This window comes from Apis laboriosa, unplaced genomic scaffold (genome assembly GCF_014066325.1).
Source record: "Apis laboriosa isolate Shangri-la unplaced genomic scaffold, ASM1406632v1 scaffold9_cov152, whole genome shotgun sequence".
Lineage (NCBI taxonomy): Eukaryota > Metazoa > Arthropoda > Insecta > Hymenoptera > Apidae > Apis > Apis laboriosa.
Genome location: NW_025224966.1, coordinates 6,853,922 through 6,866,740, shown reverse-complemented (window position 1 = coordinate 6,866,740; position 12,819 = coordinate 6,853,922). Strand labels below are relative to the sequence as shown.

Sequence of the window (12,819 nt, the reverse complement as noted above, 5' to 3'; positions counted from 1 at the left end):
AAAAAAAAAAAAGAAATTTCGTTCGCCTAAAATATGTTCTATACACGTTGCCAAAATTACATTAAGTAATAAAACAAAGAGTAAACGAATTATTTTGAGGGGGAAAAATCAGTGGACAATGGAGGGGAATTCACGCTAAAAAATTGGTTTATCGTATAGCCTGCGTTATACGGATATTTAAACAAAAGTGGTGGGATGCATTTCGTACGAAGTAATTCGCGCTTAGAACGGACATTACCGATAATGCTATCCTTTTTGTCAAGCTTTGTGGCGTAAACAGGGACGATAAAGCAAGACAACTATAGGTTGGACGAACAAAGGGCCATTGTTATCGCTGCCAAGTTTGCTGGATATGCCAGCTAATATATACAGAATCGGTCTTGGTGGACATTAAATACCTAGCAACCACTCTTTATGCTTGATTCCAAATTCCAAAACCATTTCTATGCATACAAAAGCGTTGAATAAAATTTAATGATAATAATTGGTGATAGTAAAAAAAATCAAAAAAAAAGAGGAAACTTCCAATCGATGGAGGAATCTTTTTATTTCAGAAATAACTTTATGACTTTTGTCATTTATTTCTGGGTCAAACGAAACAACCCGAATATGTTTAATCATAAGAAGAAATATGACATCTAAAAATATAAAAGATAGATATTAGAAATTCAAAAGAAAAAAGAAAGAAAGAATATTTTAAAATTGTTATCGAATATCTTGCTTTCTCGATTTCGATTAAATCTTTGCAATAATATAAAAAAATTCACCCCTTTTAGGAATATCTTCATCCCCACGAATCTTTCATTTATTAAAACAATAAATTCATAAATATTAATTATACATTTCAATTAACATTTCTCTCAATTTTCAGATCGTGCAACTTCTTCTTCTAAGAACAAAATCCAATAAAAATGGTTTATTATTCTGGAAGAACAATCGATGTATGCAAAGCATAAGATTTAAAACAAGTCTGTTATAAACACGGTTTCCCGATCATATATAAGAAAATTAATAAGCTTTCACGTTCGACTTGGCCAAGTTTCGTTGCCAAAGAAATAATACATTCTCACTCAAAGTTGTTCGTTCGCTACGACTATGACTTTCCTCTCTTCGAATCTTCCCCCTCCCCCTCCCGCCTTTTATCACTCGCGAGCATATTAATTAAAACTGCGACGCAACTGAGCATAAAGTGGAGAAAGAGAGGAACTCTCTTGTCCGCGAAATGGAGCGATCCTCCCTTCGACTCCAGTCTCGCCGGTCAATTACCATATACGCCTTTGAAGGGCAATTTCGAGTGGCATTTTGCACCCCCTTTTGAATCCGATCCGCCGATAATTCGAGCAAATGCTCGATTTCTTTTCGGCAACCTCTCATTGATGATATCCAGGCGAAGAGAAGAGAAGAGTCAATTTGTCACTTCCGGTCAACAGGATCGGCCCATTTGTGCCGATATTCGTCGAAGGTATATTCAGCGAAGGAAGATTAAAATTGGTGGAAGAATTGTTCTACGAGCTCGAATGTTTAAGAAATTTAATTACCAAGTTACTTTATTCTAGTGACGATTTAATTATTAACAATTAAATAATATACAATATGACTCGACGGCGGATTAAAAAGAATTAGCAAATATATTTTAAATATATATTTAAATGATGGAATAAAATACGTGTGTATATATATGATCGTTATTTTGTCCATCAAAAGGAAAGAAGATTCGAATGAATTCGGCGAAAATCAGTGTGAAATATAGGGCGAAGAAAGTCGAGGAGCTCTGAAGAAATTTCGTGGCACGAATCCCTGCTTCGAATGGCAAACATTGGTTATTGGGAACCGGGATATAAATAAAAAGAGGGGAGTCGATTCGGATGCACCGATTAAGTGCAGAACAGTGGCCATAATTGAGGGCGTTATTCGAATGAAATTCGACGAAAGTTCCGAAGGAAGAAAAAGAAGGGAAGCGAGACAGCTTCCGTTCGTCGAAGGTGGCGGCCCTATTACGCGTAATTGGTTCATTAGCTCCCATATCGGCCGAGCTATATTCGGTCGTTGTTGTCTGGAGGGGAGGGAGGTTAGAAGGAGAGCGCCGTGGCGCCCGGCGTCTCTTCACCCTATGGTCCAATCGATATATGTACACGTGGTATATATAGGGTGGTCCGTGTGACGCATAAATCCTATCTTATCTTCGAAGGTTGTTTTCTTGTGCTACTTTGTTATACGCGTTCTAAATATGATAATAATGGAATATATTAAACGGTGTTTGTTTCAAGTATCATATAGTAGTATATATATATATATACCGATAATAAGATTTAGATTCGTTAGATCAAAGATACAATACTTTCTTTCTTACAAAAAGATTCTGATTAATATTTTTTTAAGACTTGGAATAATTGTAGTTTAAAAAGAAATCAATCGTGAAGGGGTTAAATTATATTCTAATGTATCTCTCTTTGGAGAATTGATTTTTACGAAAGCCAAGACGAGTGAAAAGGAAATTATGTATCGTTTAATTAAAAAAAGAAATCAATAGCATAAGTGTTGAGTATTTTTAAGAAGTAAGTAAAATTGAAATTCGTGAAACAACATTTCGTTTCAAAAAAAAAAAAGATAACAGATTAAGCAGAAAGTGTATTAGCTGAAATTTATGCTTCGCCCTCAAGAGATTTTTTTAATAACGCCAAGGTGGAAAGCTGTGTACATATTGCTCCATGGATCATTCTCTATAAATGTTAGTGACGTCCACGTAAGTGTAGCACAAGCCAAGGACCATTTTATGGAGCAGAGACGACTCAACACCGGTAAGTCTTGTAATTACATCCACGACAAGGGGGATGAATGTGTGAAAGAACATCAAGGACACGTCCACGGGATCGGTGCAAAGGCGGATGCGCCATATCTTGTTCGAAGATTCGCGATTAAAGATTTTGCAACCCTCGTGTTGTTGTACAAGATTACAAGCCGTGGCGTGTAATGTAATATGTATGGGAGAAAATAAATTTGCATACAGATTAATGGGAAGGGGGAGGACGTGTAATTTAACAAGTTGTTAACAAATTTGAAGTTTTGAATGATCGTTTGATGAAGATTTTCTCATCATCGAGTAATACGTAAAATAATTTTATTCATTCATGTTTCGAAAAATTATAATATAAAATATTTGTTACACTTGTTCTTATCTGTAAAATGATGTGTGTTAACGATGTCTCCCTTTTTTAAAAGTTTGTATAAAAGTTTCCAAAAATAGGCGGAACAAACTTCCACGTTGGTGTTCTTAACAAAAGGAAACGCGAATCGATTGTGGATACCGGGATTGTTTCTTGGCAACTATTCAACATCAATATTACGACAATAAACAGCGACATATGCGCCCCAGTGTTACACATTTCTCAACCGTTTTACTCGGGCAACTACTGGATATTTTGAACATTGAGACAACTCTCTTAGGAAAGGTATAATAAAAATCCCCATATGCTGAGAAACAATGGATATCGTTTTCAAAAATATTTCTTTAAACAGTTATGGATAGTTTTTATGTGGAATGAAATCAAATATATCAAAAAAAAAATATTCAAAAATATGTTTACATTAAAATTACTTTTCAAAATACATTAATTAAATTAAATTAGATAGTGCATAAATTAAATTAGATTATTATCATGAAAAATTTTAATCATCTTTTCAATATGAAAAAGTAAAATATTTCTATAGATTATCATCAAACATATGTACAAATCAAAAGAATTATTTATTAATTTTTCTAAGAAATATTGAAGATATCTGTAAAGTTTCTGAGACATGGAAACATGGAAGATGTTTAGAAGTAATTGCTTCTAAATTGCAGAATTAAATCCAACACCTGATTCTATAATGATAAAAATAATATCTCAACTATTTTCTTAGTTGTTATAGAAATTTATTATTATGCTTGCAAAATGTTTATTATTAATGCATCTTGATTAATCATTCATAAGAAAAAAGCTTAATTAATGATACGCATTAGCCGAGGGAATATGCTCCCTAGACTATTCATAAATACAAACATTATAACTATAAATTTTACGGTAAAAATTTCCCTAATTTTCTTGAAATTGATTCACAAATATCGTATAGTGTTTTACAAATAACAAAACTGCATTGATGAATATTCGTATAATCAAGAATCGTTCATTTCATTTGATTAAAATGTTTCGTAGAAACGAAACATTTTGATAAATTAAAATTTAATTATATTTTAACATGTAGTTGTTAACATGTAGCTGCATTTTATAAAAAAAATTATTTGATAGAAAATTAATCATTCATCCATTGATTTAAACAATATAAAATAATTGAATTTTACTCTACATATTTTAAGTTCTCATGTACTTTTTATGTATGTATAAATTAATTGATGAATAATACAATTTTTATTGAAATTTTCTATATCTACGTTCAGAGAAAGATTGACGTAGACACAATTATTTGTACAACCATTTGATCATTTTTATTGTCTTTTTTTTTTACTTGATTTTTCAAGTAACAGAATTAAAGAGATTTTAAATCAAGTCGTTTTTCTTTACCCTGAATGATTGTTAAAATTATAAAATAAATATCTGTTAAACGTGAAATAAAAATTTGTTGTTGTAGAAAATAGTAAAGATATAATACATATTTAGCTTTTATTTGTTTTTTATCACAGCTGTAGCTCCATAAAAAATACATAGATAGATGTTTCAATCTAGAAAACTTTCTTGACACTTCTTTGATTTTCAATTATTTTTTGACAATTCTTCAACTTTGATTATCCTCATTCTTTGATTAACCTCATTCTTCAATTTCTTCAAATATTCTTTAACTATCTTTCTCAATTACTATTTGACTATTTTTCGATTATTTTATTCTTTGGTCATATTCTATTAAATATTCTTCATCATTATTCAATTATTCTTTTCGATTATCTCTCCTTTACTATTCCTTTAGATTTTCAACATTTCTCGACAATTCTTCAACAATTGTTTGATTATCGTTCTTCGATATTCTTCCATTTATTCTTTTTCTCAAAACAAATTCGCATCGCATTCTAAGAAGAGGAAATTTTGAAACGAGGTAAACTTACAAATATTCGTTCCTTCGATTTCTTGTCTAGAAGAAAATTCGAACGAGGTAATTAAGACAAAAGGTAGACGTTTGCGCTGCATTCTCTTTACTTGTTAAATCTATTCCAATCTTAAAATCTCGAATTTAACTCGAAGTAGTTTACCGCACTCCCGAAACGAAATTACGCGCAGGAAAAAAAAAGGAGATAACAGAGAATTGCCTTTGTTTCAAACTTACCACTGCAACACGAAATCATTCTCTTTCCTTCTCCACTCGGTGTTGCGTTATTAAGACGAAACACACTTTCTGCACTGCGTTTATCTCGCCAGCCAGCCGAGTTGGAACTTTCCTAATCCCCCAGCATCTTCATTCATTTTTAACAACTTGGATACCGCAACGATTTTTCCTTGAAAACGTGATACGCTTTTTCGTACCAACTGATTGAAAATATTTAAAAAAACATTTTTAATAAATTTCCTATCGATAAATTGATCCCAGTAATTCTCTAATTGCTCTGGAAACGAGATAAAAATTTATTCGATACGAATAAACTTCTAAAATAATTAGTTTCAAAGATCAAAGATAGTAGAGAGAAGGAAAGAAATACGAAAGCGAATCATCCCCTATAATATTATTTAATTCCGTAAATCACAAAAGTAGAAAAAAAAAATATACAATTTTTGGACGTCAAAGAGATTAAAAAAAAAAAAAAAAGAAAAAAAGAGAACACATTCACGAACAATATCGAACGTTAAAAAAACAAGTATCACTATAATTTATCTTTCAAAATTTATAAAAATAACACACACATTTTCAAACGGGGCGCAAATATCATTTATCATGCTGAACCTCCAAAAAACGAATAACGTAATAAAAAAAAAAAAAAACACTAGAGCGCCGAGGATAAAACAAACCACCACGCCTATATAAAAGACAGAAAGAAAAAATTTCGAGAAGAATAACAAGAACACCGACCAAGGCCGTTTTCTCGTGATTGGGTGCATCCGTACGGAAGACAACGCTCGCATCCCTCTTACGTCCCTGTTGCATCCCCCCCTCCCCCCGTCTCGCACATCTCGCCAACAACGACTCGTCGTAATTCCTGCCTCCCTTTCCACTCCCTCGTCCAGTCACACCGGCATAACTGCGGTCTTTCGCCCTCCACCCTCCACCCCATGCATTCTCGCACCACCCTCCCCCTCCCACCCTGTGTTCCATTCCCCAACCTCCTCACTCGAGGTGGCGTGACCAACTTCGCACATTGTCAGAGGGGAGGGTGGCGGCGTGGTTGCTTATTAATGGGAAGACTTGTTGCACTTCGCGTATCGCGGTGTTGCAGTATCGCGATATTGCATTGGGCTCGTCGGCTCGAGATTAGCTCGAGGGGCGGGATTGAAATTAGCAAACGTGAGCGTGAACGTGGTGTGGAGCCTATAATGAGATAGGACGTAGATTTGGTGGTTCGATAGGAGGTAGGTGGTGGTTGTGGCATTGGTAAAGAGGGGTTGATTTTTGTTCAAAGGGACAGGAATGTTTGTTTGTTTGTTTATACTCTTGATGTGGAATAAAAGATGATGTGGTAGGTATTTTTTTTAGTTCCTAGAATTCTTATTTCGAAGTTTGAAGATATTGTAAGTAATTATAATATAGATTTATTGGATTGGTGTAATTGAACGAAGATGTGATTGTAGAGAATTTTATAATTTCTTTGATTCGATTTGGAAATTAAAGTAGAAGTTATTTGGAATTTCAGGAATATCAGGAAGGTAAATAAGAGTATTGCGAGGTTTAGAAAATTACATTGTAGTTAATTAAAAATTCCTTTTTTATCCTTCTTTGACAATTTATTAGATTTTGAGCTGATAGAAATTTGAATATTTTCCCAATGGTTTAATATTTTGACGGCAAGATTTAATATCAATGTCCCGTTTTAAAGTTGAAAATTATATCTTTGGTTCGATTTCGTGCGTGTTTCCCCTCGAAAGGAAATTTAATATCTCGCAATCCTGATATTTATAAACTGGAAAGAGTTATATGGGAACATAGGTGCCATTTAATAAAAATGTTCGTGATATCGATACCGTGCTGCAATGCGGCACTGTTATACCTTAAAAGATTTATGTAATACAGTTTTTATTAGAAACGCGTGCATCCCGCTTCGAAAAATATGTTTCGTGCTCCTCTGAGTGGGAATGCATGTGCAAGTGTTATAGGTTTACTGCATTACTGTTATTGTTCGAAATTGGTTGCATCTGGCCAAATGCAATCTCGGATACTGAAATTTTTAAAAAACGGGAAACGGAGAACTTGGAAGAAGATAATAAGACTGTGATTGTGCTGCGATAATCAAACTTCGATCTATAAAATTCGTTTTGACCGTATACAATCAAAGTGTACAGGAAGAAATTTATCTCGATCTTCGTAATTTTGCTATTTATTGCACAGTATATTTGAAAATCTTGAAACATTTCAAGATAACTTGAGATATCCTTGAGAGCGCGCAAAATGATGGAAAATTTGAGAAATTTCGAAGAAATACGAAGCAATTGCACTTAAAACGTGTCTGTTACTGCCTCCGTTAAGCCGCTCTCTTTTACATTAATTAATTGCTCGTCTCGTAGTGGTTGCACAGAAAGAGAGAGAGAGAGAGAGAGAGATGGACCTTGGCACCGATTATATTCTTTGGAGATTAAGTCGGTGTTTTCAAATGCAAGCGAAGTAATTAACAAGTGGCTGCTGATGATTCCTCTGTTACTCCCTTTGCGACCAGCAATATCCACTACCTTGGAATCGTTCCAAAGATCCAAACGATATATCCTTCCTTATCTTTGGCCTGATTTTTCTCTCGGATTTCGATGAAACGACGAATACTTAGAAGACATGTATTATGCGTGTCGACTCTCTTCTGGATAATCTGTCATTTTGAATTCGAATTTTTTATTATATTAAACAAGTCATTTCGAACTTTGTGTAATCATCAAGAGGATGGATTTTCATCCTCGAAAGATTAAATCACATAAAATACATTATTTTCTACGAGGTTTTATTTTCTACGAGAAGAGATCTTGATAAACAATAGATTTCAATTGTAGATTATAATAGTTTTGTTTATATCGAATGATAAATGCGCGATAAATTTTAATATTTTACGACAAAAGAAATTTAATCTCATGGAAAATCAATACGAGGAACAGAATTATGCATCCAATCAGGAAAAAAAAAAAAAAAAGAAAAGAATTCTCCAATAATTCTAGAAAGCTTATAATTAAATTTTAATTAAACCGATAATAATATCAATTTTTAATGACCCTATTGGAATAATCCTGCAAATGAACAAAAAGAAAAACGCGATCGATGCAACGTTATCGTAAAATTCCACGATTCTTCCGATTATTATAAAAAAAAAAAAAAAAATCCCTTCCAATAATATATTTTTCACCCAACATTTACGTATTACATTTTACGTTTAATTTTCGGCTATGAAAGTGCATGATAGCCACGCGGAAACGAGTTAAACAGACTCGAGCATCAAGCATTTCCAGCCGTCAGCAGATAACGAAGTCTAATCCCGTCTCATCCGGCTAAATCTCCTATCAAACTTTCACCTTTTTGTTTTCACCACCATCGCGATCGCGCTTGTAATTCGATCTTGGGAAAAAAAAACAAGGGGGCGAGAAACGAAGGAGGGAACGAAGGAGAGTGGGGAAGGAGGGGAAGTTAAGAACTTCAAAAGCTCTTTCTTCTCTCTTTCTCTTCGCTACTAATCGTTAGAATCGGTCGAAGCGCCTTTGATTTAGGGTGGATGAAAGTTACTTATCTCTCTTTTGGTTATCCATCTCTTTTAAGCTTTGTCCTCGTTACAAAAAAAGCACCACGATGTGTATATATATATATATAAAATTTCTAAAGGTTTAGACACCACTCTACCGTGTTTTTATAACGAGCCTTAGCTCGAGAGAGCAATTTCGGACAGGTTGCTCGAGTCATTAACGTTGCCTGTCATCGAGTGTCCTTGATACGAATCCTTTTTTCATTCTATTCGGCAATCAAGAGAAAAATGTAAAAAAAAGAGAAAAGGAGAGGGATTTGATCGAGTATCGTTTCTCTTGGATCTTTTTTTCTATTTATTTGTACAGTGTCTGGTTATCTTTGTTAATGGATTATATTTATATTTGAACTGCTTTTACGCTTTTAGATTTTATTATTAATTGTATCAATTAATAATTTGATGATAACGTGAAATATAATTTTGAAAATCGACGAAGGATATGGTATCAAAAAAGATTGATGCCTTTTAATTGTATTTGATATTTATTCGATAAATAAATGGTTATATACTTATTGTTTAGTTGATATCGAGTTTCTGCTAAAATTTGTTTACCACTTTTCAATTTTTCATAACAATCACCGTTTATTAATTTTGAATTGTTTTACATTCAACAAAAATAACATTTTTATTTTTTTTTATTTCTATTTCTATTCCTCTCGAAACGACGATAACGTGTTAAGCTAAATTATAAGAGATTTGTTGTACATGTTTTTGCATTTGCATCATTATCGAAGTGGAAAATGAAAAAAAAAAAAAAAAGAAAAGAAAACGAAGGAACAAGTGTCGTTGGTTATTCGTCGGTGTTGAGGGAAGAAGTCAGTGTTCTAGGATTCCACTAGTAAAAAGATCCCTTAATGTAATTGAATCGAGAAAGGAAGGGAGGAAGGTAGTGACTTTTCTCTATTCTCACGCCTAGGGATGTGTCAACGTGTATCTAGAAAAGGCCATAAAGGGAAATCCATGGTGGAACGCGAATTTCATCTCATTTCGTCCCGTTCCATTAGTCACGTTCCACAAACCGTAGCTCCGATGAATGAGGAAAAGGAAGAGTAACAGTCTTAATAAACTCTCATTTACATTCGATTAAATAGAACAAACCATGGCGATGGCTAATTAAATTCTCCTTTAATTTAAGCAGAGCGAACAACTATAAGACACGTTGTCATTTTAATTGAAAAAAAAAAAAAAAAAAAAGAAAGAAAGAAAAATCTCTGCCCTCCACGAAATCTTAATGAATTTATATAGATAAAATAATTTATTTTGTATTTTGCGTTTATCGTTTTCACGTAAAATAATACGATTTCAAAATATAAAAAAAAATATTCAAACAATTCTCTCGTCTTCAAATTCAGAAATACGGAATAATAATTAAAATACGTATTCGACGAAGCAACGATCCATCCGCAATCGTTTTTTGGATAAGCTTCACCGTACCATTGGCGAGATTATTCATTCTGAATGCAGGCAATTCGCAATTAGACGGTTACAGAAGCGGAGCGTTTCCATAGTCGTCGTATTCCGCGCGACAGTTATGCCGGCAAGAACGTTGCAATTCTGCGGTGCGCGTAAAATACGGTCGATCCTCGTAATCCACCATCTATCTCGATCGTCTCAGTTGTATCAGTTGACGCGACTACGTTCGTATAATACCGGCTTGTTCGTCAAACCGTATCCACGACTATTCAGAACGATCAACCATGCACGTTCAAGCAGTTGAAAATTGATCGAAACTTATTCTTCCCTTCCTCCTTTCGTTACCTCGATTGGATGCGAGGTCTCGGGATATTTTTCGAGAATCAATCAGTCTCTCGTACAAAATGGCGCGACGCATCGATTTAGTGGATTTTAGTTTATCGCCGTGCGGTTGAAAGGTTATTTTTTTGAAAAAAATTGTATAAGTAGAATTTTTTTTTGTATGATTGCCGTGGGAAAAAAATTCGATAAATTATTTAATCGACAACGTGAGCAAAGAATTATTGATACACGATGTTAATTTTCTAAAAATATAATTTTATTTATTCGAATCGTTTGGCAGATTAACAAGAATTCACGGAAGACGATAATTTAAACTCGTGTTGCAATCTGTTGTCGTCAGATAATGCAGTCACTGTATGTATACGAGCAACGGTTATTAATGCGAATGCATAACGCGATCCCGTATTCCTCCTTTGTCTGTGTATGTGTAACAAGTAGTATAAGCCGATTATACGCAGACAGTAGTAGACGGTATCGAAGAAAATTCGAGTAACACTGTTATTTCGAAAGAATAAGCAATGCTATTAATATAATCGTGCATCTATACAAATATAGATAAATTATTCGTCATCTATACGATAATTTAATTTAATTTAATATTTTAAAAAATCAATGTAATTTATCTTAATTCTAATTAATTTATTATTTACAAGGAATGAAATTTATCCTGATGATTCGAGTAGAACGGATAAGAATTGAAAAATAAGGAAATGATGGATACACGATGGAGAAATTAAAAGTCCAGTTTATCTTTCAATTGGCGTTGCGGTTCATTGTTCGTGGTAATTCAGTGGAACTAATAAGTACCCATTGGGGACAAACAAGTTCCCAGAGGGTGCAATCAAAGAAATAATAACCGATATTATTGAACGATGCGGCCACATAATAATTGGCTTCGTTAAACTGGTTGTCCAACTAAGGTTGTGACACTAGCGAACCAATAGGAGGAAAAATCATTTATTGTTATAATTTAAAATGTGATGTGTATGCATTTACGTGTTCGATAAATTTCTATTCTCTTTTTCGGTAATCGTCGACGAGCAATTGAAAAATTATTACGTTTGTGCACATTTAAAAAAGTTGGCAACTTTAAAAAGAAAAATTGATTTATTATCTTCAGATTATTTGTAGATCATCTACGAGACGAATTACATGTAATCCGTTTCATAAATTATATCGCGAAACGCTCAATCGTATAAAATCATTTTCCGATAATTGAATTAGTTAATAGAGAATCGATTTCGTCAAAGATTCCCTTTTCTGAGCCCGCGCTCCCGAATGAAGCCACGCAATCAATTTTACGGTCTTCGTCTCAAAGGAAACGAGTGGTAGTAATTTCGCACACACGTACACACACAAATGTACATGAAACATCCGTCACACGGATAACGGAATTTCGAAAAAGAAATCGTATCCAGATTTTCAACAATGTTGATAATCAAAAGAAAATGAAATTCCACCATTTTTACTGCAAATAAAATAATGCACTCGATCACATACGATCGTTTGATTTTCGGGCATAATATTCCTTTTCATTCTTGAAAATAATAGCATCAAGTGGAAATCAAACGATTAATTGCGATACTCAAGATTGGATTAAATAGCGTGAAAACGAAAAGTATGCAAATGTAGCGATGTTTCCTCGAAATTGGCACCGTTTATCATTAAATAGGTATATAATTTTAACTTTCATTTCATGATAAAGTTTAAATATAATTTAAGTAACTCGAATAATTCTTTACAGATATAAATTATTTTAATCGCCAAGAAACTTTTCAAACATTGTTTTTGGAACAATTTTTGGAACGATTCTTATAGATTAGATAATAAAAATCCATTTCTTCCGAATCGTTAAAACTCTACTTGAATAAATTGCTTGCATAAATTATCAACTACTACTAATCTCATTCAATACAGAATTGAGAACCCTCCATCCTTTTATCGATTAAATAAAAATAAAAAAAAAAGGGATGATTACTAATTGTAAATAGGATATTTCTAGGTCACCATCGAACCGAATAGCGACAAAGAATTTCCCCATTTCCCTGATTTATAAGAAAATTCTTCCACCGATATATATATATATCTTCCAGTTATCTCGACCTCTCGAGGGCTGCATTCATCAATTCTTGTGTCTTCATTATTTACGGTACACGTTG

The 12,819-nt window shown here is 33.4% G+C and overlaps 1 protein-coding gene across 3 annotated transcripts in view; it reads left to right on the top strand.

The window, feature by feature from the left end:
• The window catches only part of LOC122719911 (two pore potassium channel protein sup-9), a 121,666-nt gene that overhangs the window by 93,206 nt on the left and 15,641 nt on the right, over nt 1–12,819 (top strand). The gene's annotated exons all lie outside the window — the stretch shown is intronic.